General features: G+C 43.7%; 3 long non-coding RNA genes across 8 annotated transcripts in view; 2 read left to right on the top strand and 1 right to left on the bottom strand.

Moving 5' to 3' along the window:
• Positions 1–3,564, bottom strand: part of LOC309856561 — an 11,472-nt gene extending 7,908 nt beyond the window's left edge. For 2 of the 4 annotated variants that reach the window (XR_014307271.1, XR_014307272.1), the window contains exons 1-2: positions 3,302–3,563; positions 2,518–2,937 (exon numbers count right to left, since the gene is read on the bottom strand). This is a non-coding gene — a long non-coding RNA (uncharacterized lncRNA). Of the gene's footprint in view, positions 1–2,517; positions 2,938–3,301 lie in introns of all 4 variants that reach the window. The other 2 variants (XR_014307270.1, XR_014307273.1) reach the window with 2 other exon arrangements.
• LOC309856564 overlaps positions 1–22,045 on the top strand; it is a 131,941-nt gene that overhangs the window by 70,941 nt on the left and 38,955 nt on the right. The gene's annotated exons all lie outside the window — the stretch shown is intronic.
• LOC309856568 lies at positions 2,774–22,045 on the top strand. Its single transcript, XR_014307287.1, has 4 exons — positions 2,774–2,863; positions 19,430–19,505; positions 20,667–20,758; positions 21,544–22,045. It is a non-coding gene; the product is annotated as an uncharacterized lncRNA (long non-coding RNA).

The following is a 22,045-nucleotide window of genomic DNA, read 5'->3' as shown; positions in this document are numbered from 1 at the left end:
CAGTCTTCTCATCTGTAAAATAGGTGTAATGATATTAGAACCAACTATCCAGGAAAGTTGTGAGGATTAAAATTAGTAAGAAGTGTTCAATGAAGGTTAACTACTAACTTTAATTAAGATAGTTGTGGGCTGGGGCACCTGGGTGGCTCAGTGGGTTAAGCCTCTGCCTTCGGCTCAGGTCATGATCTCAGGGTCCTGGGATCGAGTCCCACATCGGGCTCTCTGCTCAGCAGGGGGCCTGCTTCTTCCTCTCTCTCTTCCTGCCTCTCTGCCTACTTGTGATCTCACTCTGTCAAGTAAATAAATTAAAAAAAAAAGATAGTTGTGGGCTGCTTTATGCTCTGCATTTTGCATTTAGCATTTCATTGAAATTCCTAAATAAGTCACCTCTGGGGCACCTGGGTGGCTCAGTCTGCTTTCAGCTCAGATCATGATCCTGGAGTCCTGGGATCAAGTCTTGTGCTGGGCTCCCTGCCCAGGGGAGAGCCTGCCTCTCCCTCTGCCCGCTGCTCCCCCTGCTTGTGCTCTCTCTCAATCTATCTCAAATAAATAAAATCTTAAAAAAACACAAGTCACCTTTGACTTTTGGTGGGGGGAAGTGAAACAAAAGTGTTCCTAGGCCTTTTTGCAAAAAGAGCTGAGTTTCCAGGCATGGAGTGATTCAGCACATTTCTATGACTCTAGGTCTGTTGTGATGTCTCTGATGTGTGAAAAGGAAGCCTCCTGTTCACAGACCTTCTCCACTCTCTCCACCCCAAGCCACTGTGATTGCTCTTGGCAAAATCTGGATGCTGGCCCTACTAGATCATAGCCAGAATCTCACAAAGTGGTCAGTGATACTGATTTTATGTTCGTGATTTACAAAGCACAAAAGGAACTGATGCGAGGGAAAAGCCTGCCAGGCGGGCAGGGTGCATCAGGTCAGCCAAGCAGAATCCTGTTTCCCATATGCTCTGGTTCTTCCCTCCAAACCTCTTCTCCCTGCAGCTCCTCAGGGACAGGGCCTTGTAAAGGCTGAGAAAATCCACTCAGACACTAGCAGAGTGAAACAGAACCCAGCAACAACGTTGCTAATTGGACTGCTGTCTAATGGTTGAGTCTCTTATACACTGCTTCCCAGAGCCCGACTGGCCTGTCTAGTAACAATATATTATCTTGTCCTGTTTTCCATTCGTCTCCTCTTCACCACTGCCAATACCCCTCCCCCTAGTCTCTTCGGGGCACAGAGTTTTGGAAGAAACAAGATTATCTTCCCTTCCTTTCTCACCTCACATTTCACTGGAGTAAGTAGTACTCCATTTTCCTTCCTTCTGCCCCACAGAAGGCAAACTGCTGTGCACCGGGTTCCTGGGCTTGGTCCCTATGTAACCTGAAGCTCACATCTTTTGTGTGTGTCATGGTTTATAGCAGAGTGGTTAAAAATCAGCTCCCATTCTGGTGACTAAATTTTATTGACTTTTCCAGGGCCTGTGGTGGGACTGACATGTCCCCCATTTAATTACTTCCTCCTTTTTGACAGCAAATTGAGTTAGCCAGAGGACACGCAGGTGGCTCTGGGGCCAGGGAGCTCAGAGTGGCCACGGCTAGGCAGCCTGAAAGGGGCCGGGGTGAGCATGGGCTGGGGATACAACAACCTGCAGGCAGTTGTGAGCTGTGGTTTTATGGCTGCGCTGGGGGCAATAACCAAACAGTGGGGCTTTTGGACTAATTCAAAGAATGCTTTGCATAAATCCCAGCTGCTAGCCATATGTCCGACCCTTGTAGAGGGGAGGGTGTGTTTCCCTGAGCTCTTGTTTCCTTCCCCGGAAGTCAAGACTAACCAAGCCTCTAAATGCCCACCCCCGCTCTTTTAGGAGAGGATCGTCGGCCACAAAACCTTGAGCTGATTTAATCACAACCTAAATTTATATTATGCTTTATCAGATTTTCCCTTCCAATAACATTGTGTCATTTTGTCCTCATAAAACCCCAAAATATAGGCCAGGTAGGAATCCTCCATTTACAGCTGAAAAGACTCAGGCCGAGAGAGATTGTGACCGCTGAGGAGAGAAAACCTGTGGAAGCTTCCTAGGTGTCAGGCACTCTTCTGAACCCTTGAGAGGTATGAATTCATTTCACGCTTATGTCCGTCCTCCAAGACAGGTGCCATTACTATCCCCACTTCGTGGAGGAGGCAGCTGAGCCCAGAGAGGTTACTTAACTTGCCCATGGTCACACAGCTGGGAAGTGGTGGAGCTGGGATTTAAACCCAGGCAATAGAGCCCCATTGTCTGTATTTAGGACCACTGTTCCTGCTGTCAGATGGCTTGGCAGTGACTGAGCTGGAATTGTCATGTAGGTATTCACATGCCGAGTTAAGGTTTTCTCTCATGCCATACCATCTTCTGTGTTTTGCTCCTTAAAGATCCTTAATTCCTGGAAGCATTAGCGGCGGCAATTTAGATTTGGACTCTTTTCATCTGATATCGCAAAGTCTTTCACTTAAATCCGTTTAATTAGTCCCTCCTACCCACTTACCCTGACGTCGGAAGCATACTCAGTCCAAAGGAGCTGTAACGCATCAGGAAATGACTCCCAAACCAAGGCTTTGGAAAAATACAGGTATCTAGGTGTTGGGAGCTGTAAAGCTTGGCAGCTCGATGTCTGGTGAAGTAGAAGGAGCGCAAGCTCCAGGAAGAATGGGCGTGGCTCTCATCACGCACGCGCACTCGCATGCCGGTGGCTGGGTTTATGAGCAGGCACACTCCCAAGTGTCACACACCGCCGGGGAGAGTTGGCCTCTCCCTGTGGGAAAAGGTCAATCCAGCCCACAGTTCCCCGACAGTTATGGGTTTCTTGGCTAAGATGTCTCCAACGGCCTTTGGTAAGTGTGAGCAATCCAGGTGAAAGGGAGGGAGCCGTTTTAACGTGATAGGATCTCCAGCTGTCCAAGGCAGACTTTCTCACAGGAAAAAAAAAAAAAAAATCTAGTAAAACCTTTGCTCCTCATTCATTGGTGTCTGCAGGAAAACCTATGGGTACATGCAGATTTTTTATGTTTTGTAGCCTGGATCAGATATAGGCCAACTCCAAATCAGAATTCGTGATAATGGCCACAAAACCAGGAGTGTGACCTCCCGCTTTCTATTCCTAACGGCCACCCCCCCCCCTCCCCTCATTTGCAAGCTAACTCTGCAGCCGGGCATTAGGTAACCGGAAACAAGTAACAGGACTCACCTTGGGCTGAGAAACTTCATAAAGAGACGATGAGAAAGATAGGGACAAAACAGTTTGGGTTGTAGTAATCATTAGTCATAATTACCTGATTTTTTTTTTTTTCGGCAACAGTATATTTCTCTTGGCTGGATTTCCCCAGAAGCTGACCTTGCAACAAGGATTTGGGTGCAGGTAGTTTATCTGAGAGGCGATTCCAGGAGGCATCAGTAGGGAGTGGAGAAGCGAGACAGGGAAGAGAGGGAAGCCAATTCAGGGTCAAAACAAGTTACCACCATGGTAACCAAGGGTCGGGTGTGCTGGGGATCTCAGGGAAGTGGTGTGCAATGTGCCTTGCAGTCCTGCCTGGGGAGCGGGGGAGCTGGGGTATTTATCTACCATCTCCTGCTGCTCATTGGCTTAGAGCTGGCCCTGTATGTGTTAAACACAGAGCCCTGGCCTATCCTGCTGGTGGCCTAAGAGTGTCTCATTTGCCTATAGTAAGAAGGCATCGAGCTACATGAGGACTGCAAGTGCCAAGCGGGCATGAGCAGGACCCTGACATCATCTGCTGCTCTCTGGAGGAAGAGGGTATGAGGGAAGGAATATATTGTAATTAGGATTCTTCTGGTTGCAAGTGACAAAATCCCAACTCAATCTAGCTTAAGCTAAAAAAAATAAAAAAATAAAAAGAAAAAAAGGGGAGGAGTCAAGATGGCGGAGAAGTAGCAGGCTGAGACTACTTCAGCTAGCTGGAGATCAGCTAGATAGCTTATCTAAAGATTGCAAACACCTGAAAATCCATCAGCAGATCGAAGAGAAGAAGAACAGCAATTCTGGAAACAGAAAAACAACCACTTTCTGAAAGGTAGGACCAGCGGAGAAGTGAATCCAAAGCGACGGGAAGATAGACCCCGGGGGGAGGGGCCGGCTCCCGGCAAGCGGCGGAGTAACGAAATCAGGACTTTTAAAAGTCTGTTCCGCTGAGGGACATCGCTCCAGAGGCTAAACCGGGGCGAAGCCCACGCGGGGTCAGCGTGGCCTCAGGTCCCGCAGGGTCACAGAAGGATCGGGGGTGTCTGAGTGTCGCAGAGCTTGCGGGTATTGGAACGGGAAAGCTGGCTACAGAGACAGAGCCGACAGTAAGCTCGCAGCTCGGGGTGACCTTGAACCGGTCGCAGGCTCAGTGAGCTTGGAGCGCGGCCGGAGGTCAGGCAGACGGGAGTAACTGGGCGCTGCTCTCTGAGGGCGCAATGAGGAGTGCGGCCCTGGGCTCTCGGATCCTCCGGGCCGGAGACCAGGAGGCCGCCATTTGTATTCCCGTCCTCCGGAACTCTACGGAAAGCGCTCAGGAAACAAAAGCTCCTGAAAGCAAACCCGAGCGGATTACTCACCCCGGCCCTGGGTAAGGGCAGTGTAATTGCGCCTGGGGCAAAGACACTTGAGAATCACTACAACAGGCCCCTCCCCCAGAAGATCAACAAGAAATCCAGCCCAGACCAAGTTCACCTACCAAGGAGTGCGGTTTCAATACCAAGGAGAGCATCAGAATTCCAGAGGAGAAAGCCAAGCACGGAACTCATGGCTTTTTCCCTATGATTTTTTTTAGTCTTGCAGTTAATTTAATTTTTTTCTTTTTCATTTTTTGTTTTTTTTTCTCGCCTTCGGGTAAATTTTTATTTTTTTAACTGTTACCTTTTTCTTTTTTAACGATTTTTTACTAGTTTATCTAATATATATATTTTTTCTTTTTTATATTTTTCTTAGGTGTTTTTTTTTTTTAAATTCGTTTTTTTTCTTTTTTCTTTTTTTTTTCTTTCTTCCTTTTTGAACCTCTTTTTATCCCCTTTCTCCCCCCTCACGATTTTGGATCTCTTCTAATTTGGTTAAAGCATATTTTCCTGGGGTTGTTGCCACCCTTTTAGTATTTTACTTGCCCCTTCATATACTCTTATCTGGACAAAATGACAAGGCTGAAAAATTCAACAGAAAAAAAAAGAACAAGAGGCACTACCGAAGGCTAGGGACCTAATCAATACAGACATTGGTAATATGTCAGATCTAGAGTTCAGAATGACAATTCTCAAGGTTCTAGCCGGGCTCGAAAAAGGCATGGAAGATATTAGAGAAACCCTCTTGGGAGATATAAAAGCCCTTTCTGGAGAAATAAAAGAACTAAAATCTAACCAAGTTGAAATCAAAAATGCTATTAATGAGGTGCAATCAAAAATGGAGGCTCTCACTGCTAGGATAAATGAGGCAGAAGAAAGAATTAGTGATATAGAAGACCAAATGACAGAGAATAAAGAAGCTGAGCAAAAGAGGGACAAACAGCTACTGGACCACGAGGGGAGAATTCGAGAGATAAGTGACACCATAAGACAAAACAACATTAGAATAATTGGGATTCCAGAAGAAGAAGAAAGAGAGAGGGGAGCAGAAGGTATACTGGAGAGAATTATTGGGGAGAATTTCCCCAATATGGCAAAGGGAACGAGCATCAAAATTCAGGAGGTTCAGAGAACGCCCCTCAAAATCAATAAGAATAGGCCCACACCCGGTCACCTAATAGTAAAATTGACAAGTCTTAGTGACAAAGAGAAAATCCTGAAAGCAGCCCGGGAAAAGAAGTCTGTAACATACAATGGTAAAAATATTAGATGGGCAGCTGACTTATCCACAGAGACCTGGCAGGCCAGAAAGAGCTGGCATGATATTTTCAGAGCACTAAACGAGAAAAACATGCAGCCAATAATACTATATCCAGCTAGGCTATCATTGAAAATAGAAGGAGAGATTAAAAGCTTCCAGGACAAACAAAAACTGAAAGAATTTGCAAACACCAAACCAGCTCTACAGGAAATATTGAAAGGGGTCCTCTAAGCAAAGAGAGAGCCTACAAGTGGTAGATCAGAAAGGAACACAGACCATATACAGTAACAGTCACCTTACAGGCAATACAATGGCCCTAAATTCATATCTCTCAATAGTTACCCTGAATGTTAATGGGCTAAATGCCCCTGTCAAAAGACACAGGCTATCAGAATGGATAAAAAAACAAAACCCATCTATATGTTGCCTCCAAGAAACTCATTTTAAGCCCGAAGACACCTCCAGATTTAAAGTGAGGGGGTGGAAAAGAATTTACCATGCTAATGCACATCAGAAGAAAGCAGGAGTGGCAATCCTTATATCAGATCAATTAGATTTTAAGCCAAAAACTATAATAAGAGATGAGGAAGGACACTATATCATACTCAAAGGGTCTGTCCAACAAGAAGATTTAACAATTTTACATATCTATGCCCCCAACGTGGGAGCAGCCAACTATATAAACCAATTAATAACAAAACCAAAGAAATACATCAACAATAATACAATAATAGTAGGGGACTTTAACACTCCCCTCACTGAAATGGACAGATCATCCAAGCAAAAGATCAGCAAGGAAATAAAGGCCTTAAACGACACACTGGACCAGATGGACATCACAGATATATTCAGAACATTTCATCCCAAAGTAACAGAATACACATTCTTCTCTAGTGCACATGGAACATTCTCCAGAATAGATCACATCCTCGGTCCTAAATCAGGACTCAACCGGTATCAAAAGATTGGGATCATTCCCTGCATATTTTCAGACCACAATGCTCTAAAGCTAGAACTCAACCACAAAAGGAAGTTTGAAAAGAACCCAAATACATGGAGACTAAACAGCATCCTTCTAAAGAATGAATGGGTCAACTGGGTAATTAAAGAAGAATTGAAAAAAATCATGGAAACAAATGATAATGAAAATGCAATGGTTCAAAATCTGTGGGACACAACAAAGGCAGTCCTGAGAGAAAAATATATAGTGGTACAAGCCTTTCTCAAGAAACAAGAAAGGTCTCAGGTACACAACCTAACCCTACACCTAAAGGAGCTGGAGAAAGAACAAGAAAGAAACCCTAAGCCCAGCAGGAGAAGAGAAATCATAAAGATCAGAGCAGAAATCAATGAAATAGAAACCAAAAAAAACAATAGAACAATAGAACAAATCAAGCTGGTTCTTTGAAATAAAATTGATAAATAAATTGAAATAAAATTGATAAACCCCTGGCCCGACTTATCAAAAAGAAAAAAGAAAGGACCCAAATAAATAAAATCATGAATGAAAGAGGAGAGATCACAACTAACACCAAAGAAATACAAACTATTATAAGAACATACTATGAGCAACTCTACAGCAATAAATTTGACAATCTGGAAGAAATGGATGCATTCCTAGAAACATATAAACTACCACAACTGAACCAGGAAGAAATTGAAAGCCTGAACAGACCCATAACCAGTAAGGAGATTGAAACAGTCATTAAAAATCTCCAAACAAAAGCCCAAGACCAGACGGCTTCCCGGGGGAATTCTACCAAACATTTAAAGAAGAACTAATTCCTATTCTCCTGAAACTGTTCCAAAAAATAGAAATGGAAGGAAAACTTCCGAACTCATTTTATGAGGCCAGCATCACCTTGATCCCAAAACCAGACAAGGATCCCACCAAAAAAGTGAGCTATAGACCAATATCCTTGATGAACACAGATGCGAAAATACTCAACAAAATACTAGCCAATAGGATTCAACAGTACATTAAAAAGATTATTCACCACGACCAAGTGGGATTTATTCCAGGGCTGCAAGGTTGGTTCAACATCCGCAAATCAGTCAATGTGATACAACACATCAATAAAAGAAAGAACAAGAACCATATGATACTCTCAATAGATGCTGAAAAAGCATTTGACAAAGTACAGCATCCCTTCCTGATCAAAACTCTTCAAAGTGTAGGGATAGAGGGCACATACCTCAATATCATCAAAGCCACCTATGAAAAACCCACCGCAAATATCATTCTCAATGGAGAAAAACTGAAAGCTTTTCCGCTAAGGTCAGGAACACGGCAGGGATGTCCATTATCACCACTGCTATTCAACATAGTACTAGAGGTCCTAGCCTCAGCAATCAGACAACAAAAGGAAATTAAAGGCATCCAAATCGGCAAGGAAGAAGTCAAATTATCACTCTTCGCAGATGATATGATACTATATGTGGAAAACCCAAAAGACTCCACTCCAAAACTGCTAGAACTTATACAGGAATTCAGTAAAGTGTCAGGATATAAAAATCAATGCACAGAAATCAGTTGCATTTCTCTACACCAACAGCAAGACAGAAGAAAGAGAAATTAAGGAGTCAATCCCATTTACAATTGCATCCAAAACCATAAGATACCTAGGAATAAACCTAACCAAAGAGACACAGAATCTATACTCAGAAAACTATAAAGTACTCATGAAAGAAATTGAGGAAGACACAAAGAAATGGAAAAATGTTCCATGCTCCTGGATTGGAAGAATAAATATTGTGAAAATGTCTATGCTACCTAACGCAATCTACACATTTAATGCAATTCCTATCAAAGTACCATCCATCTTTTTCAAAGAAATGGAACAAATAATGCTAAAATTTATATGGAACCAGAAAAGACCTCGAATAGCCAAAGGGATATTGAAAAAGAAAGCCAACGTTGGTGGCATCACAATTCCGGACTTCAAGCTCTATTACAAAGCTGTCATCATCAAGACAGCATGGTACTGGCACAAAAACAGACACATAGATCAATGGAACAGAATAGAGAGCCCAGAAATAGACCCTCAACTCTATGGTCAACTAATCTTCGACAAAGTAGGAAAGAATGTCCAATGGAAAAAAGACAGCCTCTTCAATAAATGGTGCTGGGAAAATTGGACAGCCACATGCAGAAAAATGAAATTGGACCATTTCCTTACACCACACACAAAAATAGACTCAAAATGGATGAAGGACCTCAATGTGCGAAAGGAATCCATCAAAATCCTTGAGGAGAACACAGGCAGCAACCTCTTCGACCTCAGCCGCAGCAACATCTTCCTAGGAACAACGCCAAAGGCAAGGGAAGCAAGGGCAAAAATGAACTATTGGGATTTCATCAAGTTCAAAAGCTTTTGCACAGCAAAGGAAACAGTTAACAAAATCAAAAGACAACTGACAGACTGGGAGAAGATATTTGCAAATGACATATCAGATAAAGGACTAGTGTCCAGAATCTATAAAGAACTTAGCAAACTCAACACCCAAAGAACAAATAATCCAATCAAGAAATGGGCAGAGGACATGAACAGACATTTCTGCAAAGAAGACATCCAGATGGCCAACAGACACATGAAAAAGTGCTCCATATAACTCGGCATCAGGGAAATACAAATCAAAACCACAATGAGATATCACCTCACACCAGTCAGAATGGCTAAAATAAACAAGTCAGGAAATGACAGATGCTGGCAAGGATGCGGAGAAAGGGGAACCCTCCTACACTGTTGGTAGGAATGCAAGCTGGTGCAGCCACTCTGGAAAACAGCATGGAGGTTCCTCAAAATGTTGAAAATAGAACTGCCCTATGACCCAGCAATTGCACTACTGGGTATTTACCCTAAAGATACAAACGTAGTGATCCAAAGGGGCACGTGCACCCGAATGTTTATAGCAGCATTGTCCACAATAGCCAAACTATGGAAAGAACCTAGATGTCCATCAACAGATGAATGGATCAAGAAGATGTGGTATATATACACAATGGAATACTATGCAGCCATCAAAAGAAATGAAATCTTGCCATTTGCGACAACATGGATGGAACTAGAGCGTATCATGCTTAGCGAAATAAGTCAAGCAGAGAAAGACAACTATCATATGATCTCCCTGATATGAGGAAGTGGTGATGCAACATGGGGGCTTAAGTGGGTACGAGAAGAATAAATGAAACAAGATGGGATTGGGAGGGAGACAAACCATAAGTGACTCTTAATCTCACAAAACAAACTGAGGGTTGTTGGGGGGAGGGGGTTTGGGAGAAGGGGGGTGGGATTATGGACATTGGGGAGGGTATGTGCTTTGGTGAGTGCTGTGAAGTGTGTTAACCTGGTGATTCACAGACCTGTATCCCTGGGGATAAAAATATATGTTTATAAAAAATAAAAATTAAATAAAAAAAAAGAAAGTGGAAAATTTTATAGGAGGAAATAGAAAAAGAAATTTTTCAGAGATATATATTCAAACTTCTCAATATATAGCAAAAATATTACCTTTGTATTTTTGTATGTCAATGACTTTACAATAAATTTTCCACTTACCTTTAATGGGTGGATCAAATTAAAAAAAAGAAAAAGAAAAAAAAGAAAAAGAAAGAAAGAAAGAAAAGAAAAAAAAAAGAAGTAATATATCTCTAGGTGTACAAACAGTGCAATTAGGGCCCTGTTTTCTGTCCATCTCTTGCTCGTGCTCTCTTCTGTGTTGGCCTTATTGTCTGCGAAGAGACCGAAAAAATGGCAATATTAGGCTTACAGGATTCTTATTCCTGCTGAATGCAGGAGAAGGGCATTATCCCCTCATAGCTCTGGTTAAAGTCTTTTTTTTTTTTAATTTTATTTATTTATTTGAGAGAGAGTGAGTGAGAGGGACAGAGACTCTGAAGCAGAGCCTGCACTGAGCACAGAGCCTGATGTGAGGCTCAGTCCCACAACTGCGAGACCACAGCCTGAGCCAAAATCAAGAGTGGGAGGCTTAACTAACTGAGCCACCCAGATGGCCCTCTGGTTAAAATCTTAAGGAAGGCTTTGATTGGCTTATGGTGTGTCACAAACCCATCCTGTATCACATTATATGGCCAAGAGGATGGAGCACTCTGACTGACCAGACTCAGGGCAGGTGTTCTGTTGGGGAGGATGGTGTCATCCTATCTTAACATCATGGATCAACCAGAATTTTTGGGACCTGGGGGATAGGTGGTTCTAGAAGTATGTTGCTAAGCCAGCTTTTAAACAATGAACAAAGGCCCTGATTTGTAGCTGATCTCTGTGGTATAGATACTCCAACAATGCCTAATTTTAAGCTGCCTGCGTGATGCCACCAAACATGGAGCTGAGAAGAGATACACACAGTCAGCTCTTGTGAGCTGTTATGAGCTAGCTCCCGCATGCCACCGACTGATTCCCATACAGAGGGACCCTAGGCACACCATAGCCATGAGAACTGTCAAGGAGAAAGCCACGGTCTAGCTTGTGGGGTCTTGGTAGCCAAAAAGGCCCAAATTAAGACCTGACAGGATAGCTTGCTTGTTTGCTGCATGGACTGCTTGGGACAGATGGGTATATTCAAAGAAGCATCCTTCTTCCCCCACAGTCGTCATCTTGCAAGCCCCTCCAGGAAGTGCTTAACCAATAGGGTCTGGAAGAGAGTTCAGGAGAACACGTAGGCATTGAGTGAGTGGCCAGCCCGTGGAGTTAGATGCATTCCCCCCCATCACAAATGTGCCCAGCTTATGAGTAACCAGCCCCTCCCTCAAGATGCCTCAGTTCAGCAGACATCACATTATATCTCTTGGCTGTCTTCACAGGACCTTCCAGGCTTTCTCATCCCAGTCCTGGGAGGGACCACAGTTGGCCACCAATGCCCTCATTGCCCTTGCCACCCTGCTTGAGGTGTGTGAGGAAAGTGCCACTTTGGGCCTCTGTCCTGTAACCGTTATTGTGTTCCCCTTGCTCCCTGGCTGCTCTAAGTTGATAGTGTCCTTGTGGTTTGAGGCCGGGAGGGATGGCTCTCCCTTCCTGCCTCAGGGCCTGGCCCTTCCCAGGTGGGGGCAGAGCACAATGGCTCCTCCTCACTGGGTTACATGAGGCTGGCAGGGCTTCTGTCTGATTAGTCTCCTCACCCATTGTCACCGAGAACTTTCTGCCCTTGCAGTTCTTTTGTTTCAAAATAAAAACCATAGTGAAGAAGCTGCAAGGTTGGAAAGTTGTTCTGCATACACACACACTCACACACACACACACATTCACACCAAACCAGATTTGCTGAGAACAGGAGAATGGGAAGGCATGAAGCTCAGGGAGTGTTTCAAGGTCACAGGCAAGGAGGGGCCTGCGGTGGTGGGGATGGAAGGATGAAGACACAACAGTCGAATGCATTATTTAGTGTGTTCCACATCGCAAAGCCAAGAATGGCTCCTTTGCACCAGAAGATTTGATGTATCAGGCTGGCTGTCTCCTCAGAGGACACCCCCCGCCCCCAGTCTCCTCTTGAGTTCATGGGGACATGGTTGTCTAGGTGACAACTGTCAGGCAAGAAGCTGCAAGCTGAAGAATAAAATCGCCTTAGCTAATAGACCGGCGTGCTATTATGTACCTGAAGGTTTAACTGCTATATTACCCTGAAAGAATCATTTGGAGGGGAGGAAGGAGCTCGCTTTTCCCTGGGCTACATCAGTGAATTCAATTTCTATTGAAGAGAGACTAGCATTTTAAAAACCACGGTGTGTGGAGCTTCGAGTCCTTTTCTTCTTTCGGTGAGAAATGATTTAATAATGAACTTACAACTGCAGGGCCTCCAGTCAGCCCCCTGGAGCCCTGGGAGAGGGAAGAGGCGGTGTAGAGGGGCTGCGGGCTGGCAGGCTCCATCCTGTTCCGTCCCTGCTCAGGCCCGGGCTCTGTGACTGGGGTTACCCCAGAGCAACTTGCTTCAGACACGTGTAGAGTCAGAGCGATAATTTTCCTCCCTCACAAGATTGCCGGGTGCCTCTAATTAACGGTTGTGAATTCCTTAGATGGGGCTGTTATCAGATGGAAAGGGGCTAATTGTACCGGTCACAATAGTTAACCTCTTCCAGAAGGAAGGGTGTGTGTGTGTGTGTGTGTGTGTGTGTGTGTGAGCGCGCGTGAGTCGGCCTTGGTTCCTTCAGCAAATGAGGCAGAAAAGCTTGAGAATCATTGAAATGCTTTGGCATCAAGATACCCGCAAATGAAAGATGGTATTCACTAAGACTTTCTTGCCATGTGATTAGTGGCGGACATTTCCTGGCCTCTTTCCACATGCCTGCCAGGCCACTAAGCACTTTCCCGGCCTGATCATGTTTAACCCTCGGGGTGCCCGAGTCTCACATGTGGCTGTTGTTAGCCTCAGCCTCCAGAAGGGGAAATTAAGGCTTAGTGAGTTTAGTGGACTGGTCCAAGGTGCCACCTACGCTGGCGACAAGTGAGGATCTTTTACACTCAGAAGATCCCACCAAAGGCAGAGAGTTCAGTAGGGGAACTTGAACTTCCTTCATTAAAAGAAAAGTAGAACCTCTCATGCAAGGATCTGGACAACCTGGCCGGGGCTGCCCTGCCCTCCACACATCCCGACAAACTCTTGCCTTGCCTTCTTCCCCAGAGCCTGGCTCTGTCCTGTTTTCTATGGTCCTTTTCCTGCACTACAAAAAATATCCCTGTTCTATGCCCATGTGGCTCAAGTATCTGGACTTGAATTTGCCTTTACCCTTTCACAGGCCACCCCGCTAAGATACACATGTTAGTCTCTACCTTGTCCTGGGTGGTGCCCAGTAGCTGAAGAGGCAAAGATAAACGGCACCAAGACACTGCCTTGAGGGAACTCACAGTCTGGAGAGAGAATGAGCTGTGAAACTCCACAGTCAACACAGCACGATCAGTAGAAGAATAGTAGTAATGAAAGAATACTATTAACAATGATGATGACTGTTTCTCAAGGGTTTCCAATGTGCCTGACCTTGTGAGGCTCTCTGTCCAGAACATTGAAGACAGAGACCAGATGTTGGGCTCCTGTTGTTGGCTTTATGGCCCATATCTAAGGTTGTAAAACAAATCACCCCAAAGCTTCATGGCTTAAAATAACAGTCATTGTTTATTATTTTGCATGGTTTCTGTGGGTCAGCGATTCAGGAATGGCTCAGCTGGGTGGTGTTTGACTCAAGTTCCCTCATGAGATTGCACTCCTGTGTTATTTGGGGCTATTGCCACCATTCAGTTTGATTGTCTCACATGGATGTTGAGTTGGTGCTGGCTATTGGCCAGGGACCGAGGTTCTTCTCCATATGGGTCATGCCACGGGGCTGCTTGAGTGTCCTCAGGACATGGCAGCTGCCTTTTGTAGAGCAAGGAGTTCAGCGACCAAGGGAAAAGCTGTAATGCCTTCATGACCTACACAGAAGTCACACGCTGTCATGTCTGCTTATTCTCTTGGTCATGCATACCAGCTCTGATGCCGTGTAGGAGGGGACTACAAAGGAACACAAATATCAGAAGGCAGAGATCATTGGAAATGATGTTATAGTTCACCAGTCTGAGTTGAAATTTCCCATATACTGAAGGCAAAGAAACTTAGGTTTGCTATTCCAGCCTTGAGGCCTTTAGGACAGAGGGGCCCAGAATTTTATGAGGCCATGTGTTTGATTATCTTAGAAGCCTTACAGTCCTGGATGAAATGGTGGCTTTGCTGAGTAAGAAGGAGATAAATGAAGGCTGCAAGGGAAGCTGGGAAGTGGGGCTGGAACTAGGGACATCTGCAGGTCTCTTGGTAAGTAAGCCAGCCACACTGGAGACCATTGCTAAGAGGCACTGACCATTTCTGTGTAGGGTTCTGGTGTGTACCTCTGGAGCTGTAAGCAATAAACTGTAATGATCAATATTACTATTCTATCAAACAGCAGCCATGTCATGTCACCAAGTGTTCCCTGGAGGCCTTCACTGAACAGAGTAATTCTCCTAGTTGTTTTTTATTGTATAGCCTATAAAACAAGATGGGTTGTCTCAAAGATGGGTTTTCAGGTGGGGGCTTTCAGAGTGGCCCATCCTTGAGAGTGATTTTAGACTGTACATCTGAAATTAGAACTGCACTTAGTTTAAAAATATAGGTAGCTTATAGATAGGAAGACCCAAGACAATGGAATGGGTTGAAAAGTCTAGAGATGGAGACAAATACATATAGCAATTTAGTTATAAAGGTGGCATCTCAAACGAGTGTGGGAAATGATGGATTGCTTAATAAATGGTACTGGGATGGGTTGCCTGGGTGGCTCCATCAGTTGAGTGTCTGATTCTTGATTTTGGCTCAGGTCATGATCTCAGAGTTGTGAGATAAAGCCCTACATTGGGCTCCTCACTGGGTGTGGAACCTGCTTGGGATTCTCTCTCTCCCACCCTGGCTCTCTCCCTCTCTAAAAGAGAATGAAACAAAATAAAACAAAATAATAAATGGCATTGGGACAACAGGTTAGCTATTGAGTTAAAAATAAAAATGAATCCAGTCCTCATATCATATAATAGGAAAAAATCCAAATCTGATCCAAGATCTAAATGCAGAAAGATGAAATCTTCAAGATTATTAAAGAAAAAAAGAGGAAATTCTTGCATACCCTTGGAGTAAGCAAGGCCTTTGTCAGTATGATTTGCAATCCAGGAGCCATAAAAGAAAAGGTTGACAAGTTTAGTTACCTGAAAATCAGACTGAACTGTTGGCATGGCAAAAAGTACAATACACGAACTAAAACAAACCAATAAATAAAGACAAACTAGCAGGAAAGTTGCCACTCATATCACAAAGTATAGATCTACTTGAAAAGAAATCAATGAGCACAACAAGCTAATAGAAACATAGACAAAAGGTATAAGCAGACAGTTCACAGAAAAGGAAATAGAAATGGCTCTAAGAGTTAGGAAAAATGGCTAACTGCACTTATAATATGAGAAATATGAAATAACACGATCCTATTATCTCATTTCTTTTTTTTAAATTTTTTAGTTTTTTATTAACATATATTATTAGCCCCAGGGGTACAGGTCTGTGAGTCGCCAAGTTTATATACTTCACAGCACTCACCATAGCACATACCTTCCCCAATGTCCATAACCCCATGTCCCTCTCCCTAGCCCCCTCGCCCTGGCAACCCTCAGTTTGTTTTGTGAGATTAAGAGTCTCTTATGGGGGGCGCCTGGGTGGCTCGGTTGGTTAAGCGACTGCCTTCGGCTCAGGTCATGATCCCGGAGTCCCGGGATCGAGTCCCACATCAGGCTCCCAGCTCCGTGGGGAGTCTGCTTCTCCCTCTGACCTCCCCTCTCATGCTCTCTCTCTCTCAAATAAATAAATAATCTTAAAAAAAAAAAAAGAAAGAAAGAAAAGATTCAGGCCTAAGAAACAAAACAAAAAAAAAAAATGGCAGCGGTCTACTTACCTAAGAATATAAAAAGTTAAAAAAAAAAAAAAAAAAGAGTCTCTTATGGTTTGTCTCCCTCCCAATACCATCTTGTTTCATTTATTCTTTTCCTCCCCCCAAACCCTCCACACTGCCTCTCAACTTCCTCATATCATAGAGGTCATATAATAATTGTCTTTCTCTAATTGACTTATTTCGCTAAGCATAATACCCTCTAGTTCCATCCACATCATTGCAAATGGCAAGATTTCATTTCTTTTGATGGCTGCATAGTATTCCATTATATATATATATACATACACACACACACACACCACATCTTCTTTATCCATTTGGACATCTAGGTTCTTTCCATACTTTGGCTATTGTGGACATTGCTGCTATAAACATTCAGGTGCACATGTCCCTTAAGATCACTACATTTGTATCTTTAGGGTAAATACCCAGTAGTGCAATTGCTGGTCGTAGGGTAACTCTATTTTCAACTTTTTGAGGAACCTCCCTGCTGTTTTCCAGAGTGGTTGCACCAGCTTGCATTCGCACCAATAGTGTAGGAGGGTTCCCCTTTCTCCACATCCTTGCCAGCATCTGTCATTTCCCGACTTGTTAATTTTAGCCATTCTGACTGGTGTGAGGTGATATCTCATTGTGGTTTTGATTTGTATTTCCCTGATGCTGAGTGATGTGGAGCACTTTTTCATGTGTCTATTGGCCATCTGGATGTAAGATCCCATTTCTTTTGACCTATCAGATTTGAAAAAAAAGAACAAAGTACTATTTGTTGGCAAAGCTATGGGGAATAGGCAAATTTGGTGTGAGCCCCCATGGCAGATAATTTGGTAAAATTCATCAAAATTACAAATGCCCAGCTCTTCAAGTTTCATACTTTTTTAAAAGAGATTTTTAAAAAATTTATGTAGCTTTGAAAGAAAGAGAGTGCACATGAGCATGGCAGGGGAGGGGCAGAGGGAGAAGCAGGCTCTCTGCTAAGCAGGGATCCCCATGCAGAACTTGATTTCAGTTCCCTGACATCATGGCCTGACAGATAAGGCAGACACTTAACGGACTGAGCTACCCAGGTGCCCTCAACTTTCACACTTTAATCCTATAGCAATCCTTGCCTCTTGTGCAATAGCATACATGCAAGGCTATCTGTTACAGCATTATTTGAAAGAGCACAAGATTGGACAAAACCTAAATTTCCAACAATAGAGAACTGATTAGACATATTATACCACATCTGTTCAATAGAATAGCATGCAGCCATAAAAACGGACGAGGGCGATCTTTACATACTAATATGATTTGACCTCTGAGATAGACTTCAAAGTGAAAAAAACAACAAGGAGACCATTAGGTACTCTGCTCTCTTTAGGATGCAGAGCTGACATCTGTACTTGTACTTGCTTATATATGCATAAAGGAACTAGAAAATGTGTGCAAGGAGACCACCCTATTTCATGGGTTCTAAGACATACATGTTTTTCTCATTTGGATATCTGTGAAATAGGAAGGTGTCTTCCATTATGTGGCATTTTAGAATTATAATCCACCATATTATTTTCTTTCTTAATAGTACATAAAATGATACATCTCAAAACCGATCATGTCTTCGATTTGCTACAGTGCAGTAATAACATGCAGGAGGGGGGAGACTGGGGAGTGGGAGGAAGTGGAGGTTTTAATTAGTTTTTGCTTGAAACACGTGAGTTTGTTGTCGACTCAAATAAAAATGAAATAAATAATATTGTTAAAAATTACATAAATAGGGGCACCTGGGTGGCTCAGTGGGCTAAATTCTCTGCCTTCTGCTCAGGTCACGATCCCAGGGTCCTGGGATCAAGCCCCGCATTGGGCTCCTTGCTCAGCAGGGAGCCTGCTTCCCCTTCTCTCTCTGTCTGCCTCTCTGCCTACTTGTGATCTCTGTCAAATAAATAAATAAAATCTTTTTAAAAAGTGCATAAATATGCATATGTATATTATATGTAATATATCTGTAATAATATTATTTCTCTTAAAATTTTATTTATTTGAGAGAAAGAGCACAAGGAGGAGAAGGGGCAGAGGGAGAAGGAGACTCCCAGCCAAGCAGAGAGCCCAATGTGGGGCTCGATTCCAGGACCCTGGGATCGTGACCTGAGCCAAAGGCAGACTGAGCCACCCAGGCGCCCCTATAATAATATTATTAGAATTATATATGCATGTACAAGTGATATGTTTGTGTGTGCATATATGTGTGTGTGTGTATATATATTGTGTGTGTATATATATACACATACACATATACACAGTATGTGTGTATATGTATATATGTGTACACACACACATACGCAGTAGGTTAATTTCTGAGGTTTACATCCCCTTGTAGCAACGGTTTAAGATACCAGGTTTGAAAATATTAAAATGGGATAAAAACTGACCCACACTTGGAACATGCTAACTGATGAGAAGATAACAGCTGTGTGCCATGCTGACCTGGGTACACCTGGAAAGCCCGTGGCTTCTCAGCATCACACCTGGCTTGGCCAGTAGGAAGGGCATGTGATTCTTCTCCATGCGTCCAATCCAACTTTAGTTTGGGAGTCCAGAAAGACATTGCCTCATCATAAAGCTTTATGAGAGGAGGAGACATGCAGTTAAGGCTTCTACTCTGACCTCGTAGACATTTTCAGAGCTCTGAGGCAAAAATCAATGCTTGGGCAAGCACACAACTAAACCAGGATCTTGTTTTTACTTTTTTCTCCCTTCAAAATACTAAATAAGCTCTGAATTAAGTCAGTTTTTCTTTTTGGCATTTATTTTAGTGATAAAAGCCATTGCTTCTCTTCCCCTCCTCCCCACTTCCACAAACCTTTACCAGCTTCTTCTGGGTTAAATGCAGCTTCCAGGTAAGTCACTGACAAGAAGCAGGGTGACAGATGCCACTGAAAGGGCCAGGCATGGAACATCTAGAGTTGCATTCCAAACAAATATTTTTAATGAAAAATAGAACTGGGAGAAATCCCAGCAGGTCTTTCTTTTGGTGACAGGAAAGTTTCATAACTTTATAGAAAACAAACTGATGGATGCTTTCTGGAAATTCTTTTAGAGGCCCTTTCCTTCAGTTTTCTGCCCTGGATGGTGGAGGTGGTAATACATATTCGGCTTTCCTTTCAGGGCTGTAGCAAGAAGAAATGAGATAATGTTTGCAAAGACACTTAAATGTACGTCTGTCAGAGTACTGGACATCAAGGTGAGGTTTTAGTTGCCACTGTGTGACAGGGAACCAGGACTTGTGCAGAGAGGTCATTTGCCAGACATTCGTCATGTCTCAGCTGGAGATTCTTCTTTCCCAACTTTCTCCATGCAACAGGAAACATCCCTGAACAATGACAGTGGGGTGCAGGGAGGGGCTAAGCTTATCACCACCTGATGAAGTAACAGCAGTACTAACCAAATTGTCTTCCCAAAGTACTTTCACACCCTCTCTGTTACCTCATCCTCCCAGAAGTCCTATAAAGTAGGCAGTAGCATTACTCTTCCTCTGTAACAGATGAAGAACTCATGTTGTGAGCTAAGCTAGAATTTGGACCCGGGTTTCTCTGGCTCCAAAATTTGCACTCCTTCCCTAATACTGTCCCCCCTCCCTTCTGCTCTGAACTGAGCTCAGCAACACGTTGCAGAAAACACAGAAAGCTGGGGCCTGGGGTGCCCTGGGGACCAGAGGTGGAAGCAGGGAGGCGAAATGGAAACTTTTTCTCCTTCTAACAGAGGCTATTAGCACACGTGTACTAGGACATATGGCGGCCATCTGGAACTGGAGTCACTGAGGTCACTGCTGAAATTCAGCCTAAGAACAATGTACTCAGTTTAGATAGCACTGCAGTGCCCTCATCCCCTAAAATATTGCCTTCAGGGAGAATGCTCCTGGCAAATGGTGGTCAAGAATAGCAGTAATCTATTGATAAGCAAAATAAAGTGAGTCGATGTGCAGGACCAGGGTATTCATTGTCCTTAAATGTCGTCAGGCAGATTGTGTCCTAACTCAACCATTAATGATCCAGCCATGCAAGATTATACAAACAAAAGGGACAACCACAAAGGGATCTGACTTAGTTCCCAAACCCAGGTGCATCTAGTGAAGAGCTAGATAACCAGTTCCAGGTGGTGATGGGTAGTGCTAGGCTAGGGGTAGACAACAGACAGCCTTTGGGCCAAATCTGGCCCCTGAGTTGTTTCTGTAAATAAAGTTTTATTAGAGTACAACCACCCTACTTGTAGATGTATGGTTTGCTTTGTGCTACAGTGGCACAGTTGAAAACTTGAGTGGTTGACAGAGACTATATGGGTCTGAAAAGCCAAAAGTATTCACCGTCTAGCTCTTACAGAAAAAGGTTGCCAACTTCTGTTCTAGGTGATAAACATGCAGATGAATTCGGACTGTGCGTGTGGCCCAAATCCTGGCCATGTCCCCTGCTGATGAAGCACAAGAAGAGAAAAGTAAAGGTAATCTCTGGATAACCATGCCCAGAAAGATATTTCAAGGGCCAGACTTCTGCTGAAAGAGGCTATGGTCCTGTGGATTTAAACACCTGGAAGTCATAAACACATACATATAGGATATCTGTTTTAATTGGGGTCTGAAGAGCATCAGAGACCTGGCTGGCCACTCTGTTGGTTGCTCTCTCTATCTACCTCTGTGATGTTTGAATTAAACTGAAACAGAGTGAGCCCTTGTTAGAAGGCTACTGTGAGTGCTGGCCCCGGGACGCTGGAGGCCTCTATGCGACAGTTAAGTAACTTGGCAGTCTTCTAGGGGTAGTAGAGAATGCAGTGGCAGCAGTGAATCAGTTGCTCATAGTCCTGGGGGGGAACCTCTTGAACCAGGAATCTGAGCTAGGAGACCTTGAGGCACCCCAGAGGCTATCTAGGTTTAAAGAATGGAATGGCTTGTTCAAGGGCTCATCTCAAGTTACATGGTGACATCTTCTAACCCCATTCAGGGTGTTTCCCACCATTCCATGTACTGTCACTAACATCAATCCACTGCACATTATCTCCAGTACCCAGTGGGCTGAAGGAGTGTTTATAGGTTCAATTTGGCCTGACCCCTGTAATCTGAACCAGCTAGGAAGAAGTGATTGAGGGAAGGAACAAATCCATGATCATCCCTGAAGCTTGGTTTCTTATAGGGTTAAGAGAAGAGAGGGTTTTTAGAAAGCTTTTGTGGACATATGGGGGAAGTAGGAAGGAGCTATCTGAGATGACTGATGTATGGCTTCTCCTTAAAGGGCTTGAAGAGTAAACCTGGGTCAGAGCCAATGGGGCAGGAGCCAGGATGAGTAGCCAAGAAATTGGGAAGAAAGGAAGCACATCCCAAGAACATTGCCAGGGTCTATGCCCTTGGATAAGAAAACAACAGGATCAGAATTGGAATCCAAAGTCATAGCCACTAAGTAGAAGTAAGGACAATCCTGGGAAGGTAAGGAGTTCCGTTCTAAATATTGGGACCGTGGAGACAGGTTGAGGGAAACAGTGCTTGGCAACACTGTTAGAGATTCCACATACCAACTTCCCTTTGATAATGACTGCAGTGTGGGTTCCTGGGATTCTAGAATGACAATGTTGTTTTGTAGGTGACCCTGTAAAGGCAGTCTGCATGATGACCACTATTGGTACAAATACATAAAAGGAGAACCAATTATAAACATGGAGTACCCAATCAGGGGAGTTCACTGTCCTTATGAGCTGCTTAGGAATTGGTATGGTTGCAGATGATGGCCACATTCTGTT

The sequence above is a fragment of the Mustela nivalis genome, assembly GCF_964662115.1.
Source record: "Mustela nivalis genome assembly, chromosome: X".
NCBI lineage: Eukaryota > Metazoa > Chordata > Mammalia > Carnivora > Mustelidae > Mustela > Mustela nivalis.
Note: the sequence above shows the minus strand (reverse complement) of the source record. Positions and strands in the feature narration are given on the sequence as shown.